The sequence below is a fragment of the Pleurodeles waltl genome, chromosome 5 (assembly GCF_031143425.1).
Source record: "Pleurodeles waltl isolate 20211129_DDA chromosome 5, aPleWal1.hap1.20221129, whole genome shotgun sequence".
In the NCBI taxonomy this organism is placed as follows: Eukaryota; Metazoa; Chordata; class Amphibia; order Caudata; family Salamandridae; genus Pleurodeles; species Pleurodeles waltl.
This window is the reverse complement of record NC_090444.1, coordinates 1,627,082,825-1,627,101,333: the sequence shown is the minus strand read 5'-3', so window position 1 is coordinate 1,627,101,333 and position 18,509 is coordinate 1,627,082,825.

Here is an 18,509-nt window from a genome sequence, read left to right as displayed (position 1 = left end):
ATAGCTTTTACCACCTAGACATAGCATTGCATCAGAACTGTACTTCCAATACTATATGGTTTATTATATAAATGGTGCACTGACCCAGAGGTGGCAAAGGGCATGCCCGCCACCACTATCCTGGGACACAGGATGTGTGACATACAACTAGGCTGTCGCAGATCTACCAACTTCATGACAGGATTGCCATCTACGTACAGGATGATTCCTAACACTAGTTTCAGGTATGGGCCTGGAGCTAATCCCTTAGATCCGGTTGGGCAGAAGGGGACACCCTATATGCTTTCAGCATGGACGTAGGGTTAGGTAGATACATCTAGAACCACATACATCATGTTTGGATTGTTTATTCTCTTTACCATGTTTGTAATGCTCATTATTTTGCTATGTTTCATCGGCCTAATTATCGCAGCTCACTCTTTAAATGCAAAATTGCAATTATTTCAAAAAAGGCATTGACAACTTATCACGCATCTCATTGTCTTGTCTCTGCATGCATGAATAACAGCACGAATGGGGTAAGATCTGTTTCCAAAGCTTCCCTGGGGAGTCAGAGTGTCCTGTGCAGGTAGCCATAATCACCTTTTACCTTGGTGGGTTTGGAGGTTTGGGTGAGGCACTATGTGATAGTCAGGAGTTAGACCAGCAGTTACTAACTGTGTGGATAGACTCAGTCTTCCACACTTTGCCATTCTGCCGTCCTAAACAAGCAGTCCTATTATCAAAGTAGGAACTGCATAAAAGAAGCCCTGCATGTCACGTGCATTGAACTCTCTACAATTTCCTATGAATTGATTCATCCCATTTTCACCCCGTAGTTTGTGGGATCTGACTCAAAAGAACCTATCAGCATGTCAGTTTCTGTTTTGTATAACAGAAGCCCTAGACATCTGCTATCTGAGTGTGCATACACTGATAAGCTGCTCAGGCAAGCACCTTTGTAAAGTTGCTATGGTTAATTGTTATATGATGTTCTCTGGGTACATCTTGGACAGAGCATCTGCTGTACCCACGCTTGATGCTACTTGGTACTCTATTGAAATCAAGGGGACACCAGTGTTAGATCTTACATCCTTGGTGTGGTATTCCTGAAACATTTTGCTTTCATTCCCTGATTTTCATTGAACTCCTTTTTGTTGGCATTAGTACTCTGAGCTTTAACTCTGTTAACCAGTGCTTGTGCTCTCTCCCTCAGACATGGTAAAATTGGACTACACATAATTGACACATTTATTTACTTGTATGTCCACATTATGTGGTACTACCTGTACCAAGGGACTGCAAATCAAATGCCACTAATGGGCAGCAGCAGATATTGTGACATCCAATAAAGAAGCACTGTAAAACATCCCAGCTGACTTTGTGTACAGTCTTAAACTGCCATTTTGTCCTAGCAAAATAAACCATTTGCCAGGCCCAGACCTTCCTTATTAATGATATAACCCACACCGAGGGTAAGCCCTGAACAGCCCAGAGGGCAGGATACAGTCTATTTGAAAAGTTGTGCATGTACTTTTAAGTTTTACATGATTTGGTAGTGAAAAATTCTTAAATTAGTTTTTCACTACTGCAAGGCTTACCTCACACATAGGATAATATTGGGTTACCCCATTGCATTTAATAAGTGATAATGTTCAATTGGGAGTAGGCGAGGGGTCGTGTTTGGTGTCTAAAGTATTATCAAAGAGAGCCCTCTTTAATGGTAATGTCAGATGTTAAGTCACAGTTCTGGAAATGCCACTTTTAGAAAGTTGACATTCTCTTGTGTCAACGATTTGGTGCCTGCAGTCTGTCCATGGTTCACATGACTAGGTGTAGCTGGCAGTTGCTCTTGGTGTATTCTTCCCAGAGAATGAGACAGATGGGAGCTAGGTGTTGGTAGGATGGTTCACTTTGACTTAATAAGGAGGAAGAGCTATCACCTACCACACTTGCACATCACAAAGGCTCTGCCTGAGTACTCTGTCGGGAAGTTTGTCACTAATCTTTTGTGTTTCTAGACAAGCTGGGGCAAGGGCAAGGAGGAAGGGGACACTTTGTACCCTGATCATGTCTCCCATTGTGCCACCCAACACTGAAGGTGTTCTCCAGCACCACCTGATATTTTACATGTACCCTCTGACACCTACCTCACTATCCCCAAGAGCATTGCACATACCCAACACACTCAACACACACAACCACACAAACGTGACATTCACTACACCACTTCCCTCCTTGCCTTGCATACTCCTCAATACTCACTCTCACTGAATATTCCACTGAAATTTGGGTTCTGCAATGTGGCTGCTCACCAAATCTGCTCTTCCTTACCTGAACGTAGCTAAACTTAGCTGAACTCCCTTTCAGCCCTCGCCATCACCACAGCAATCCCTGCCCCCCCCTCCCGGATAAAAGCTCTCAAGACAGGACAAACAGACCTGGAGGCAGAATCATTATCCTCTTGAAATAATCCATCCAATGGACCACAACCTCAGAAAATACCATTAGCAACATAGAGCACTTGTCCTCACTACACTTTGAGCAGCACACTTGTCTATTGTCCTTGTGGACAACTTGCAGCACCGTCATGGACTTTGTCACACCCTGATCCTTGACTCCAAATCCCTCATCCTCCTCAGCAACCACAACTACCACCTATAGGACATCACCATTCCAATGCGATCAGCTTTCTTCAGGACCTGTCCAACCTCAGAGTCATCCAGTGAGTGGAAGGCCCCACATACACCACTGGATGCCTACTAGACCACTTCTTCACCAGCATTGGCAACATTACTGTAGACAAGCCAACATCAATCACGTGGTCCAACCACACCCTCATCAACTACATCATTCCCATGCTACACCACTGCAGAAACATCTTCACCAAATGTTTGTGACAGGACTCAAAAAATATTTCAGAAGCATAGTGGTCTTCTGAACCACTAAACTACCTCCGTCAACACAACCACAATCCCGCCAAATCCATCTCCAACTTCAGCACCTGGACCAGCACCTGCTCAGATAACACGGCTCCTCTCAAAGCCAACAAAGCCACAATCACCAGACCACAAGGAAGATGAAACATGGAAGAGCTCAGACTCATCTAACGCCACTGCAAACAACTTAAACTCAGATGGAGACTAAGGCACTCAATACAACATTGGCTGTAAATCCCACTTTCCACCACGCCAACATGCCACTGCCGCAACAGATATCCGTTCACCATATTATGACACACACACCAATCCGTCACTATTCAGCCACACACACAATTCCGCCACACCAAAGGTCAGTGATAAACTGGCGGTAACCAAACCCACACCGTTACGCCAACAGACCTACACCTATCACATTATGGCCCACTAACCACCACGGGGGACATTCAATGGCGGTAAACCATTAGCGGTACATACCGCCGCGCTCAAAATACAGACACTCAAACAAAACAGCACCACATTGGACAATTCAAACTACACCCACCTGACACCCATACACACACCACACACCCACACCACTATAAAACACACACCCACAGTACCCACAACCCTTCACGAATACAAACCATTGGCACGAGACAGACAACATGAACACAGACAAGACCAGAGCCACACACCACCATCGCCTATACACAGCCCACACACCTTACATCACATACCCCAACACATCAACCTACACACCCTCGCCCACATTACTCACACAATACCCATGGCACCACAAATATACCCCAGATTCTCATAGGAGGAGCTAAGGGTCATGGTGGAGGAAATCATCTGGGTAGAGCCTCAGCTATTTGGAGCACAGGTGCAGCAGATATCCATTGCTAGGAAGATGGAGCTATGGCAGAGAATGGTGGACAGGGTCAATGCAGTGGGACAGCACCCCAGAACAAGGGATGACATCAGAAAGAGGTGAAACGACCTATGGCGGACGGTACGTTCCATTGCATCAAGACACCAACTAGCTGTACTGAGGACTGGCGGTGGACCCCTACCTCCTCCGCCACAACTAACAACATGGGAGGAGCAAGCCTTGGCAATCATGCATCCTGAGGGCCTGGCAGGAGTAGCAGGAGGACTGAACTCTGGTAAGTCAACTCTCTACCACTATCATCCCCCTACCTGCATGCCATCACATAGCCCCACAATACCCTTACTCCCATCACTCCACCACCTCCCACACAACCCACCATCACATATCACCCATTCCAATGCCAATCCCTGCATGCACCACCAATGCATGGACATCACTCACAGCCCTGCATGGACACCTGTCACAAAAGCATGCACACCAGAGAGAATCAGCTAGCCCACCACATACCAACTCGCACAATTCAAAGCTGCCAGGGCAAATACAACCAAAGAGGGCAACCCACTGATACACAGTATGTCAGACACAGAAACAATAACACTGCATTTACATCCCCACAGGTATCCCAGCCAATGTCAGCAGAGAAGAGGTGCCAGCAATCTCCAGTCCCCCCACAGAAGAGGCCCAGAGTGATGACAGTGAATCTGGTCGCCTGGATCTGGATGACCAACTTGGCCCATCAGGGACCTCTGGACAGTCGGTTATCCAGGCACAGCCACAAACCACCACAGAGCCTCCCCCCTCGGGAAACACCACCACAGCATCCACCCAGCCTACCCATACCTCTGTCCCCAGGACACATCAATCAGCTACATGTCCACCACTACAGGTATCCCAGGGCATACCTCCCCCCAAGACAATCAGGGATCTGGGGTCAGTGGCAGTGGGCACACGGTTCAGGGGACAGAGGCACAGAACAACAGGGACACTGGGAGGACTACTGTGCACAAGGTAGAGGCCAGGTCCAGGGAACCGACTCTCCAGGAGGCACTCACCGAGATCATGGGAGCATACCAACATTCCCAGGATACGCTGGGCCAGATCCTGCTCAATGTGCAGGAGAACAGGCGGCTGCAGGAGGGACAGTACCAGAGGATCAGGGAAGACTTCCAGGCCATCAACACCACCCTGGTCTCCATAGCAGGGGTGCTGGCAGACATGGCCAATATTATGAGGGAGCCAGTCTCACAGCAGTGGGCCCCTGCCACTAGCCAGGCATCTGAACTGCCTTCCACCTCCGCTGCAGCTAGTGGACAGGAGGCCCCGCCACAGGACCAACAGGCCACCAGCACCCCTCCCCTGCAGAAGGTGAACCACCCCACAAATGTTCCCTGCGATCCAGGCAGAAGCCAGAGACTATTGCCAAGACCCCGCGAGGAACTGAGACTCTCCTGATTGTCACCCTTGTGTCCCACCCTGTCACCCTGTCCACCTTGAAATGCCATTTCTCCCCTTCCTATGTCCCCAAGGACAATGCATCTGTGCTAAAAATAGACTGGAACTATACCCTGGACTTTCCTCCATCATGGCCCCATCCCAATGCACTTACCCCACTCCTCATTATCACTTAAATAAAAACCCTTTGAATAAATACAAGTATGGAGTACGTCAAATGATTTAAGTATGTATTCGTTTAACCAGGTTCAAACATTGCAATTCAACTGTAAATTAATGTGCACATAGGAAAGACCTGTAGTTGCCTGCAGTGATCACACCAGGAGCGATAGTGGGGCACCAACACAAAATGAGTTGCCAAAAGGTACAGGGAGTGGGCATAGAATTGGGAAATAACAGCCTGTCAGTGACAAAGATAAACAAAAAATTTACAATGAAATGGGAAGTAACACTGACTTACCTGTGTGTCATTGGAAGTATTGTCAAATCACTGCAGTTCTGTTGTCCTCATCCTCATCCTCTGCCTCTTCATCCTCACTGTCCACAGGGTACACTGCTGCCACACGGCCATCTCCAGCCTCCTCCTCCTTCAGAAAAAGGCACATGGCATCTCAAGGCAAGGTTGTGCAACATGCCACGATTATTTGGCAGACCTTCCTGGGTGAGTAGCACAGGGATCCACCTTTTAGATGGTGGCACCAAAACCTGGCCTTCAGGAGGCCAAATGCACGTTCAATTATCCTTCTTGTTCGCCCATGTGCCTCATTGTAACATTGCTCTGCCTCGTCCTGGAATTCCTCAAAGTAGCCATGATAGGTTTGGGTAACCAGAGTCACCTGCAAATATCGAGGGACAACATTTAGCCACACGCTATCCCATATGGCCACACCATACCCATGCACCAACATCCACTGGGTGGGAACCAGGGCTCACCTATTGGCCACAACCTGTGCCTCTGTAGTTGGGCCATCACATTTGGGATGCTGCTATTCCTCAGGATAAAGGCATCATGCACCGACCCAGGATACTTAGCATTGACATGAGAGATGTACTGGTCCGCCAGACACACCATCTGGACATTCATGGAATGAAAACTCATTCAATTTCTGAAAACCTGTTCATTTTGCTGGGGGGTGGACAAATGCAATATGTGTTCCATCAATTGCCCCAATGATGTTGGGGATATGTCCCATTGCATAGAAGTCAGCTTTCACTGTGGCCAAATCCTCCACCTGGGGAAAACAATGTAGCTGCACATGTGTTTAATCAGGGCAGATAACACTCTTGTCAGCACTATTGAGAACATTGGCTGTGACATTCCTGCTGCCAAGCACACTGTCACTTGGAAAGAACCAGTTGCCAGGAAATGGAGCACAGATAGCACATGCACAAAAGGGGGGATACCAGTGGGGTGACAGATTGCAGATATTAGTTCAGGCTCCAATTGGCACACAGCTCCGTGATTGTGGCCCTGTCAAGTCTATAGGTGAGGGTAATGTGCCTGTCCGCCATTGTTTCCAAGTCCACCAGGGGTCTGTATACGGAGGTATGTCCCCATCTCCTATTTATCTGCAGCGGTAGCAATCTATGGGGCAAAAGAGTGAGGAGCCGGTCACAAACTGTACATCGCAGCCAACACAGTACAATGCATGATGTCATTTTTTTATGTATATGTGGTATTTGTCCTGTATGTCCAATTGTGTACTGTGACACAGTTATAATCCAGGGCCTGCCTGTAGGAGGCTGGACTGGCTTGTAGTGAGTACCAAGGGGTACTTACACCTTGCACCAGGCCCAGTTATCCCTTATTAGTGTATAGGGTGTCTAGCAGCTTAGGCTGATAGATAATGGTAGCTTAGCAGAGCAGCTTAGGCTGAACTAGGAGACGAGTGAAGCTCCTACAGTACCACAAGTTTCATATGCACAATATCATAAGAAAACACAATACACAGATATACTAAAAATAAAGGTACTTTATTTTTATGACAATATGCCAAAAGTATCTCAGTGAGTACCCTCAGTATGAGGATAGCAAATATACACAAGATATATGTACACAATACCAAAATATGCAGTATTAGTATTAGAAAACAGTGCAAACAATGTATAGTTACAATAGGATGCAATGGGGACACATAGGGATAGGGGCAACACAAACCATATACTCCAAAAGTGCAATGCGAACCCCGAATGGACCCCGTACCTATGTGACCTTGTAGAGGGTCGCTGGGACTATTAGAAAATAGTAAGGGTTAGAAAAATAGCCCACCCCAAGACCCTGAAAAGTGAGTGCAAAGTGCACTAAAGTTCCCCAAAGGACATAGAAGTCGTGATAGGGGAATTCTGCAGGAAAGACACAAACCAGCAATGCAACAACAATGGATTTCCAGTCGAGGGTACCTGTGGAACAAGGGGACCAAGTCCAAAAGTCACAAGCAAGTCGGAGATGGGCAGATGCCCAGGAAATGCCAGCTGTGGATGCAAAGAAGCTGCTACTGGACAGTAGAAGCTGAAGGTTCTGCAGGAACGACAAGGGCTAGGAACTTCCCCTTTGGAGGACGGATCCCGCACGCCGTGGAGAGTTGTGCAGAAGTGTTTTCCTGAAGAAAGACCGCCAACAAGCCTTGCTAGCTGCAAATTGTGCGGTTAGGGTTTTTGGATGCTGCTGTGGCCCAGGAGGGACCAGGATGTCGCCAATTGCATCTGGAGACAGAGGGGGCGACGAGCAAGACAAGGAACCCTCTCAAAAGCAGACAGCACCCACAGAAGTGCCAGAACAGGCACTACAAAGTGGAGTGAAACAGTGCTCACCCAAAGTTGCACAAAGGAGTCCCACACCGCCGGAGGACAACTTAGGAGGTCGTGCAATGCAGGTTAGAGTGCCGTGGACCCAGGCTGGACTGTGCACAAAGGATTTCCGCCGGAAGTGCACGGAGGCCGGAGTAGCTGCAAAAGTTGCCGTTCCCAGCAATGCAGTCTGGCGTGGGGAGGCAAGGACTTACCTCCACCAAACTTGGACTGAAGAGTCACTGGACTGTGGGAGTCACTTGGACAGAGTTGCTGGATTCAAGGGACCTCGCTCGTCGTGCTGAGAGGAGACCCAGGGTACCGGTGATGCAGTTCTTTGGTGCCTGCGGTTGCAGGGGGACGATTCCGTCGACCCACGGGAGATTTCTTCGGAGCTTCTAGTGCAGAGAGGAGGCAGACTACCCCCACAGGATGCACCACCAGGAAAGCAGTCGAGAAGGCGGCTGGATCAGCGTTACAGAGTTGCAGTAGTCATCTTTGCTACTTTGTTGCAGTTTTGCAGGCTTCCAGCGCGGTCAGCAGTTGATTCCTTGGCAGAAGGTGAAGAGAGAGATGCAGAGGAACTCGGATGAGCTCTTGCATTCGTTATCTAAGGAATCCCCAAAGACAGAGACCCTAAATAGCCAGAAAAGAGGGTTTGGCTACTTAGGAGAGAGGATAGGCTAGCAACACCTGAAGGAGCCTATCAGAAGGAGTCTGTGACGTCACCTGCTGGCACTGGCCACTCAGAGCAGTCCAGTGTGCCAGCAGCACCTCTGTTTCCAAGATGGCAGAGGTCTGGAGCACACTGGAGGAGCTCTGGACACCTCCCAGGGGAGGTGCAGGTCAGGGGAGTGGTCACTCCCCTTTCCTTTGTCCAGTTTCGCGCCAGAGCAGGGCTGAGGGAACCCTGAACCGGTGTAGACTGGCTTATGCAGAAATGGGCACCATCTGTGCCCATGAAAGCATTTCCAGAGGCTGGGGGAGGCTACTCCTCCCCAGCCCTAACACCATTTTCCAAAGGGAGAGGGTGTAACACCCTCTCTCTGAGGAAGTCCTTTGTTCTGCCTTCCTGGGCCAAGCCTGGCTGGACCCCAGGAGGGCAGAAACCTGTCTGAGGGGTTGGCAGCAGCAGCAGCTGCAGTGAAACCCCGGGAAAGGCAGTTTGGCAGTACCCAGGTCTGAGCTACAGACCTGTGGGATCATGGGATTGTGCCAACTATGCCAGGATGGCATAGAGGGGGCAATTCCATGATCATAGACATGTTACATGGCCATATTCGGAGTTACCATTGTGAAGCTACATATAGGTAGTCCCCTATATGTAGTGCACGCATGTAATGGTGTCCCCGCACTCACAAAGTCCAGGGAATTTGAACAATGTGGGGGCACCTTGGCTAGTGCCAGGGTGCCCACACACTAAGTAACTTAGCACCCAACCTTTGCCAGGTAAAGGTTAGACATATAGGTGACTTATAAGTTACTTAAGTGCAGTGTAAAATGGCTGTGAAATAACGTGGACGTTATTTCACTCAGGCTGCAGTGGCAGGCCTGTGTAAGAATTGTCAGAGCTCCCTATGGGAGGCAAAAGAAATGCTGCAGCCCATAGGGATCTCCTGGAACACCAATACCCTGGGTACCTCAGTACCATATACTAGGGAATTATAAGGGTGTTCCAGTAAGTCAATGTAAATTGGTAAAATTGGTCACTAGCCTGTTAGTGACAATTTGAAAGAAATGAGAGAGCATAACCACTGAGGTTCTGATTAGCAGAGCCTCAGTGAGACAGTTAGTCATAACACAGGTAACACATTTAGGCACACTTATGAGCACTGGGGCCCTGGCTGGCAGGGTCCCAGTGACACATAAAACTAAAACAACATATATACAGTGAAAAATGGGGGTAACATGCCAGGCAAGATGGTACTTTCCTACACAACCCCCCCCCCAAACGAAGGACAATAAGACTAGCCATGACCTGATGAGTCTTCATTGTCTAAGTGGAAATATCTGGAGAGTCCATCTGCACTGGAGTGGCTACTCCCAGGTCTATGTTCCACTGTATAGTCCATTCCCTGTAGGGATATGGACCACCTCAATAATTTAGGATTTTCACCTTTCATTTGTTTTAGCCAAAGTAGAGGTTTGTGGTCTGTCTGAACAATGAAGTGAGTGCCAAACAGGTATGGCCTCAACTTCTTCAGTGCCCAGACCACAGCAAAGGCCTCCCTCTCAATGGCAGACCAACGCTTTTCTCTAGGGGTCAACCTCCTACTAATAAAAGCAACAGGTTGATCCTGGCCCTCAGAATTAAGTTGTGATAGGACTGCCCTTACTCCTAATTCAGATGCATCAGTCTGGACATAGAATTTTTTAGAGTAACAAGGGCTTTTCAGGACAGGTGCAAAGCACATGGCCTGCTTCAGCTCCTCAAAAGCTTTCTGACAGCTAGCTGTCCATAATACCTTTTTAGGCATTTTCTTGGATGTGAGGTCATTAAGAGGGGCTGCAATGGAGCCATAGTTCTTAATGAACCTCCTGTAATACCCAGTGAGGCCTAAAAAGGCTCTCACCTGGGTCTGAGTAGTAGGGGGAACCCAATCTATAATAGTTTGAATTTTCCCTTGAAGTGGTGCAATCTGTTCCCCACCAACAAGGTGTCCCAGATAAACCACCTTCCCCTGCCCTATCTGGCACTTTGAAGCCTTAATAGTGAGGCCTGCCTTTGCAGGGCCTCCAAAACGTTCCATAGGTGGACCAGGTGATCATCCCAGCTGGAGCTAAAGACAGCTATATCGTCCAGATATGCTGCACTAAAAGCTTCCAGCCCTTGCAGGACTGTGTTCACCAACCTCTGAAAAGTGGCAGGTGCATTTTTCAATCCAAAAGGCATTACTGTGAATTGGTAATGGCCTCCAATGGTTGAAAATGCAGTTTTTGCTTTTGCATCTTCTGATAATCTGATCTGCCAATACCCTGCAGTCAAGTCAAAAGTGCTTAGATACTTGGCAGATGCCAGTGTATCTATGAGCTCATCTGCCCTGGGTATAGGGTGAGCATCAGTTTTGGTTACCTGGTTGAGACCTCTGTAGTCAACACAAAACCGCATTTCCTTCTTTCCATCTTTGGAATGAGGTTTTGGTACAAGTACCACAGGAGACGCCCATGGACTTTCAGAGTGTTCAACCACTCCCAGTTCTAACATTTTCTGCACCTCTTGCTTTATGCAGTCTCTGACATGGTCAGGCTGCCTATAGATTTTACTTTTGACAGGCAAGCTGTCTCCAGTATCTATAGTGTGCTCACACCAAGAAGTGGTACCTGGCACAGTAGAGAAGAGTTCAGAAAACTGACCCAGGAGATTTATGCAATGGTCTTTCTGCTCAGCAGTAAGACAATCAGCCAAATCTACACCTTCCACTAGAGCATCTTGTTCTGTGGAAGAGAAGAGATCAGGGAGAGGGTTGCTCTCTTCTTCCTGTCCCTCATCAGTTGCCATGAGCAGGGTGAGATCAGCCCTGTCATAGTAGGGTTTCAGGCGATTGACATGGAGCACCCTAAGGGGACTCCTGGCAGTGCCTAAGTCAACTAAGTAGGTGACTTCACCCTTTTTTTCAACAATTGTGTGGGGTCCACTCCATTTATCTTGGAGTGCTCTTGGGGCCACAGGCTCCAAGACCCACACTTTTTGCCCTGGTTGGTACTGAACCAAAACAGCCTTCTGCTCATGCCATTGCTTTTGGAGCTCTTGGCTGGCCTGAAGGTTTTTACTGCCCTTTTTCATGTACTCAGCCATCCTTGATTTGAGGCCAAGTACATAATCCACTATATCTTGCTTTGGAGCTTTTAAAGGTTGTTCTCAACCCTCCTTGACAAGTGTTAGTGGACCCCTCACAGGGTGTCCAAAGAGGAGTTCAAAGGGGCTGAAGCCCACTCCTTTCTGGGGTACCTCCCTGTAGGCAAAAAGGAGGCATGGTAAAAGGATATCCCATCTCCTGCGGAGTTTTTCAGGGAGTCCCATAATCATGCCTTTGAGAGTTTTGTTAAATCTCTCCACCAGTCCATTTGTTTGTGGATGATAGGGTGTAGTGAACTTGTAAGTTACACCACACTCCTTCCACATGGCCTTTAAGTAAGCAGACATGAAATTGTTTCCCCTGTCTGATACCACCTCTTTTGGGAAGCCCACCCTGGAAAATATTCCCAGGAGGGCCTTTGCCACTGCAGGTGCTGTAGTGGTCCTTAGAGGAATAGCTTCAGGATATCTTGTGGCATGGTCCACTACCACCAAGATAAACCTATTGCCTGAAGCAGTAGGAGGGTCAAGGGGGCCAACTATGTCAACCCCTACCCTTTCAAAGGGAACCCCAACCACAGGTAGTGGAATAAGGGGTGCCTTTGGAGTGCCACCTGTCTTGCCACTGGCTTGACAGATTTCACAGGACTTGCAAAATTCGTTTGTGTCCTCTGACATTCTAGGCCAATGAAACAAGGGAAAAAGCCTGTCCCAAGTTTTCATTTGTCCCAAATGTCCAGCTAGGGAAATGTCGTGGGCTAGAGTTAGGAGGAACATTCTGTACTCCTGAGGAATCACTAACCTCCTGGCAGTTCCAGGTTTAGGATCCCTTGCTTCAGTGTACAAGAGGTTGTCCTCCCAGTAAACTCTGTGTGAGTCACTGACATCCCCATTAGCTTGTTTGACAGCTTGCTGTCTTAGACCCTCTAGTGTGGGACAGGTTTGCTATGCCACACTCAGCTCCTCCCTGGCAGGCCCCCCTTCACCCAAAAGCTCAGCAGTGTCTGCTTCCAGCTCCTCTGGTGTAGGTTCTGCACAGGGTGGAAATTCTTCTTCCTCAGAAGTAGAATCCACTGTAGAGGGAGGGATAGTAGGTAGTGTTTTACTTCTACTAGCCCTAGCTTTAGGGAGCACTTGGTCCATTGCTCCAGGATCCAAGTCACCCTGTCCTTTTTGCTTTTTGGCATGAACCCTGGTTAAAGCAAAAATATGCCCTGGGATGCCCAGCATTGCTGCATGGGCCTCCAACTCCCCATCTGACCAAGCCGATGTCTCCAAATCATTTCCTAGTAGACAGTCTACAGGTAAATCTGAGGCTACCACAACTTTCTTTGGACCAGTAACCCCCCCCCCCAGTTGAGATTTACAACAGCCATGGGGTGGCTAAGTGTGTTGTTGTGAGCATCGGTTACTTGGTACTGGTGACCAAGTAGGTGTTGTTCAGGGTGCACCAGTTTCTCTATTACCATTGTAACACTGGCACCAGTGTCCCTGTAGGCCTGAACCTCAACACCATTTATTAGGGGTAGTTGCTTGTACTTATCCATGTTAAGGGGACAAGCAACTAAGGTGGCTAAATCAATAGCCCCCTCAGAGACTAACACAGCCTCTGTGGTCTCCCTAACAAGACCAACCCCAACTAAGTTACCAAAAGTGAGCCCAGCTACTCCCTTGGATTGGCTATTAATAGGTTTGCTCCCACCACCACTGCTATTAGTAGGGACACTAGGTGTAGCAGTAGGGGTTGTAGTGGTAGGAGGCTTGGTGCTTTTCTTTGGACAACTGGGATCTGTTGTCCAATGGCCTTTTATTTTACATAAATAGCACCATGGTTTCTTTTCTTTGTTTTGATTAGAAGAGGATTTGGGCCCACCACCCCCACCAGAGTGTTTTTGTGGGCCTGATGAAGACTCATTTTTAGATTTGTCCCCACCCTTGTCAGAAGACTTACCATCCTTCTTCTTGTTGCCATCTTTGTCACCCCCTGTATGAACTTTTCTGTTCAACCGTGTTCTGACCCATTTGTCTGCCTTCTTTCCCAATTCTTGGGGAGAGGTCAGATCAGAGTCCACCAGGTACTGGTGCAACAAATCAGACACACAGTTATTAAGTATATGCTCTCTCAGGATCAAGTTATACAGGCTTTCATATTCAGTAACTTTACTGCCATGTAACCACCCCTCCAAGGCCTTCACTGAATGGTCAATGAAATCAACCCAGTCTTGTGAAGACTCCTTTTTGGTCTCTCTGAACTTCATCCTGTACTGTTCAGTGGTTAAGCCATAACCATCCAGGAGTGCATTCTTAAGAACTTTGAAATTATTGGCATCACTTTCTTTCACAGTAAGGAGCCTATCCCTACCCTTTCCACTAAATGATAGCCATAGGATAGCAGCCCACTGCCTTTGAGGGACATCCTGTACAACACAGGCCCTCTCAAGTGCAGCAAACCACTTGTTAATGTCATCCCCCTCCTTATAAGGGGGAACTATCTTGTGCAGATTCCTAGAATCATGCTCTTTTGCAGGATGACTATTGGGAATACTGCTGCTGCCACCATGGGTTTCTAAACCCAATTTCTGTCTTTCCCTTTCTACATCTAAGGACTGCCTATCCAAATCCAGCTGTTGCTTTTTGAGCTTCAGTCTGGTTTGTTCCACTCTCAATCTATTGAGCTCCCTTTCTAACAATCTGTCATCAGGGTGGGTGGGTGGGACATTCCTTGAAACAGAAGTATGGTGAGAATGTACAGAAGGAGAACCATCCCTTACAGAGGGCATCCTAACAGCTTGGTTAACAGAAATATCACTTCTACTATGATGTGAAGCAACACTCTTGCCCTGATGTGAGACAACACTATCAGTATGGTGTGAATCTACCTCAGTACCAACTATGCTAGGCTGTCTTGTAATGGGCAGGCTAGGAAGTTTCTTTCCTGAATCTTTTTCTAGGGGAGTCCCTGGATCAGATTGGGAACCATTAGCTACTTTTTCAACAGATGGGGCACCTCTGGCCTTATCCTGTTCTATAAGCATGTTAACCAACAGTTCTCTGGGGGGATTCTTACCTACACTAAAACCTCTTTCTATGCAGAGACTCCTTGCTCCTTTCCAGCTAAGATGATCATAAGCAAGTTTGGACAGATCAACAGTTTGGCCTGTGCCAGACATTTTAGAAAGTGTTTTAGTGACAGAAAAAGGAACAAAAGTTTGTCAGAACTTTTAGAAAGACAGGGAAAAAAAACTTTAAAAACTTTTTAAGAACTTTTTGAAAGTTTAGAAGTACTTTTCAGCACTTTAGAAAAGAAGTGAGAAAAGAAATGCAAAACTTTTTGGTTGGGTGTACATACACTGAACTTGTTTTGTATATTTTTCTCTTATGAAAAGTACAATGACAAAAGTGGTAAGTAGTTACAGAGCACTTATCCCACCACTGCACAACCAATGTAGGAGGCTGGACTGGCTTGTAGTGAGTACCAAGGGGTACTTACACCTTGCACCAGGCCCAGTTATCCCTTATTAGTGTATAGGGTGTCTAGCAGCTTAGGCTGATAGATAATGGTAGCTTAGCAGAGCAGCTTAGGCTGAACTAGGAGACGAGTGAAGCTCCTACAGTACCACAAGTGTCATATGCACAATATCATAAGAAAACACAAAACACAGATGTACTAAAAATAAAGGTATTTTATTTTTATGACAATATGCCAAAAGTATCTCAGTGAGTACCCTCAGTATGAGGATAGCAAATATACACAAGATATAGGTACACAATAACAAAATATGCAGTATTAGTATTAGAAAACAGTACAAACAATGTATAGTTACAATAGGATGCAATGGGGACACATAGGGATAGGGGCAACACAAACCATATACTCCAAAAGTGCAATGCGAACCACGAATGGACCCCAAACCTATGTGACCTTGTAGAGGGTCGCTGGGACTATTAGAAAATAGTAAGGGTTAGAAAAATAGCCCACCCCAAGACCCTGAAAAGTGAGTGCAAAGTGCACTAAAGTTCCCCAAAGGACATAGAAGTCGTGATAGGGGAATTCTGCAGGAAAGACACAAACCAGCAATGCAACAACGATGGATTTCCAGTCGAGGGTACCTGTGGAACAAGGGGACCAAGTCCAAAAGTCACAAGCAAGTCGGAGATGGGCAGATGCCCAGGAAATGCCAGCTGTGGATGCAAAGAAGCTGCTACTGGACAGTAGAAGCTGAAGGTTCTGCAGGAACGACAAGGGCTAGGAACTTCCCCTTTGGAGGACGGATCTCGCGCGCCGTGGAGAGTCGTGCAGAAGTACTTTCCTGAAGAAAGACTGCCAACAAGCCTTGCTAGCTGCAAATCGTGCAGTTAGGGTTTTTGGATACTGCTGTGGCCCAGGAGGGACCAGGATGTCGCCAATTGCGTCTGGGGACAGAGGGGATGTCGAGCAAGACAAGGAGCCCTCTCAGAAGCAGACAGCACCCACAGACGTGCCAAAACAGGCACTACAAAGTGGAGTGAAACAGTGCTCACCCGAAGTTGCACAAAGGTGTCCCACGCCGCCGGAGGACAACTTAGGAGGTCGTGCAATGCAGGTTAGAGTGCCGTGGACCCAGGCTGGACTGTGCACAAAGGATTTCCGCCGGAAGTGCACGGTGGCCGGAGTAGCTGCAAAAGTCGCGGTTCCCAGCAATGCAGTCTGGCGTGGGGAGGCAAGGACTTACCTCCACCAAACTTGGACTGAAGAGTCACTGGACTGTGGGAGTCACTTTGACAGAGTTGCTGGATTCAAGGGACCTCACTCATCGTGCTGAGAGGAGACCCAGGGTATCAGTGATGCAGTTCTTTGGTGCCTGAGGTTGCAGGGGGATGATTCCGTCGACCCATGGGAGATTTCTTCGGAGCTTCTAGTGCAGAGAGGTGGCAGACTACCCCCACAGCATGCACCACCAGGAAAGCAGTCGAAAAGGCGGCTGGATCAGCGTTACAGAGTTGCAGTAGTCGTCTTTGCTACTTTGTTGCAGTTTTGCAGGCTTCCAGCGCGGTCAGCAGTCGATTCCTTGGCAGAAGGTGAAGAGAGAGATGCAGAGGAACTCGGATGAGCTCTTGCATTCGTTATCTAAGGAATCCCCAAAGACAGAGACCCTAAATAGCCAGAAAAGAGGGTTTGGGTACTTAGGAGAGAGGATAGGCTAGCAACACCTGAAGGAGCCTATCAGAAGGAGTCTCTGACGTCACCTGCTGGCACTGGCCACTCAGAGCAGTCCAGTGTGCCAGCAGCACCTCTGTTTCCAAGATGGCAGAGGTCTGGAGCACACTGGAGGAGCTCTGGGCACCTCCCAGGGGAGGTGCAGGTCAGGGGAGTGGTCACTCCCCTTTCCTTTGTCCAGTTTCGCGCCAGAGCAGGGCATCTGTGCCCATGAAAGCATTTTCAGAGGCTGGGGGAGGCTACTCCTCCCCAGCCCTAACACCATTTTCCAAAGGGAGAGGGTGTAACACCCTCTCTCTGAGGAAGTCCTTTGTTCTGCCTTCCTGGGCCAAGCCTGGCTGGACCCCAGGAGTGCAGAAACCTGTCTGAGGGGTTGGCAGCAGCAGCAGCTGCAGTGAAACCCCGGGAAAGGCAGTTTGGCAGTACCCAGGTCTGAGCTACAGACCTGTGGGATCATGGGATTGTGCCAACTATGCCAGTATGGCATAGAGGGGGCAATTCCATGATCATAGACATGTTACATGGCCATATTCGGAGTTACCATTGTGAAGCTACATATAGGTAGTGACCTATATGTAGTGCACGCGTGTAATGGTGTCCCCGCACTCACAAAGTCCGGTGAATTGGCCCTGAACAATGTGGGGGCACCTTGGCTAGTGCCAGGGTGCCCACACACTAAGTAACTTAGCACCCAACCTTTACCAGGTAAAGGTTAGACATATAGGTGACTTATAAGTTACTTAAGTGCAGTGTAAAATGGCTGTGAAATAACGTGGACGTTATTTCACTCAGGCTGCAGTGGCAGGCCTGTGTAAGAATTGTCAGAGCTCTCTATGGGTGGCAAAAGAAATGCTGCAGCCATAGGGATCTCCTGGAACCCCAATACCCTGGGTACCTCAGTACCATATACTAAGGAATTATAAGGGTGTTCCAGTAAGCCAATGTAAATTGGTAAAATTGGTCACTAGCCTGTTAGTGACAATTTGAAAGAAATGAGAGAGCATAACCACTGAGGTTCTGATTAGCAGAGCCTCAGTGAGACAGTTAGTCATAACACAGGTAACACATTCAGGCACACTTATGAGCACTGGGGCCCTGGCTGGCAGGGTCCCAGTGACACATACAACTAAAACAACATATATACAGTGAAAAATGGGGGTAACATGCCAGGCAAGATGGTACTTTCCTACACTGCCCCCTCTGTAATTGCTTCTGCCTGTCCTGTGTAGAGGGACAGGGTAAGTGAGGTAATTCCGCTGACGTTGTGCACCATTTGGGGAGGCGGTCCGGAACCGCCGTTCAACGCCTCGTTGGATAATATTGGGCCCTATGGGGTACAGTGGCCAATGGTGATGGACGCCGGCGGTAACGGTATGTACCTCCACGGACGTGACCGCTACTTTCTATCTGATCACTCACTTGCTACCTGACCTTCAACAGGATAGGACCTACACTGCATGTGCTGCTGTGACCAGTGTTTGGAAC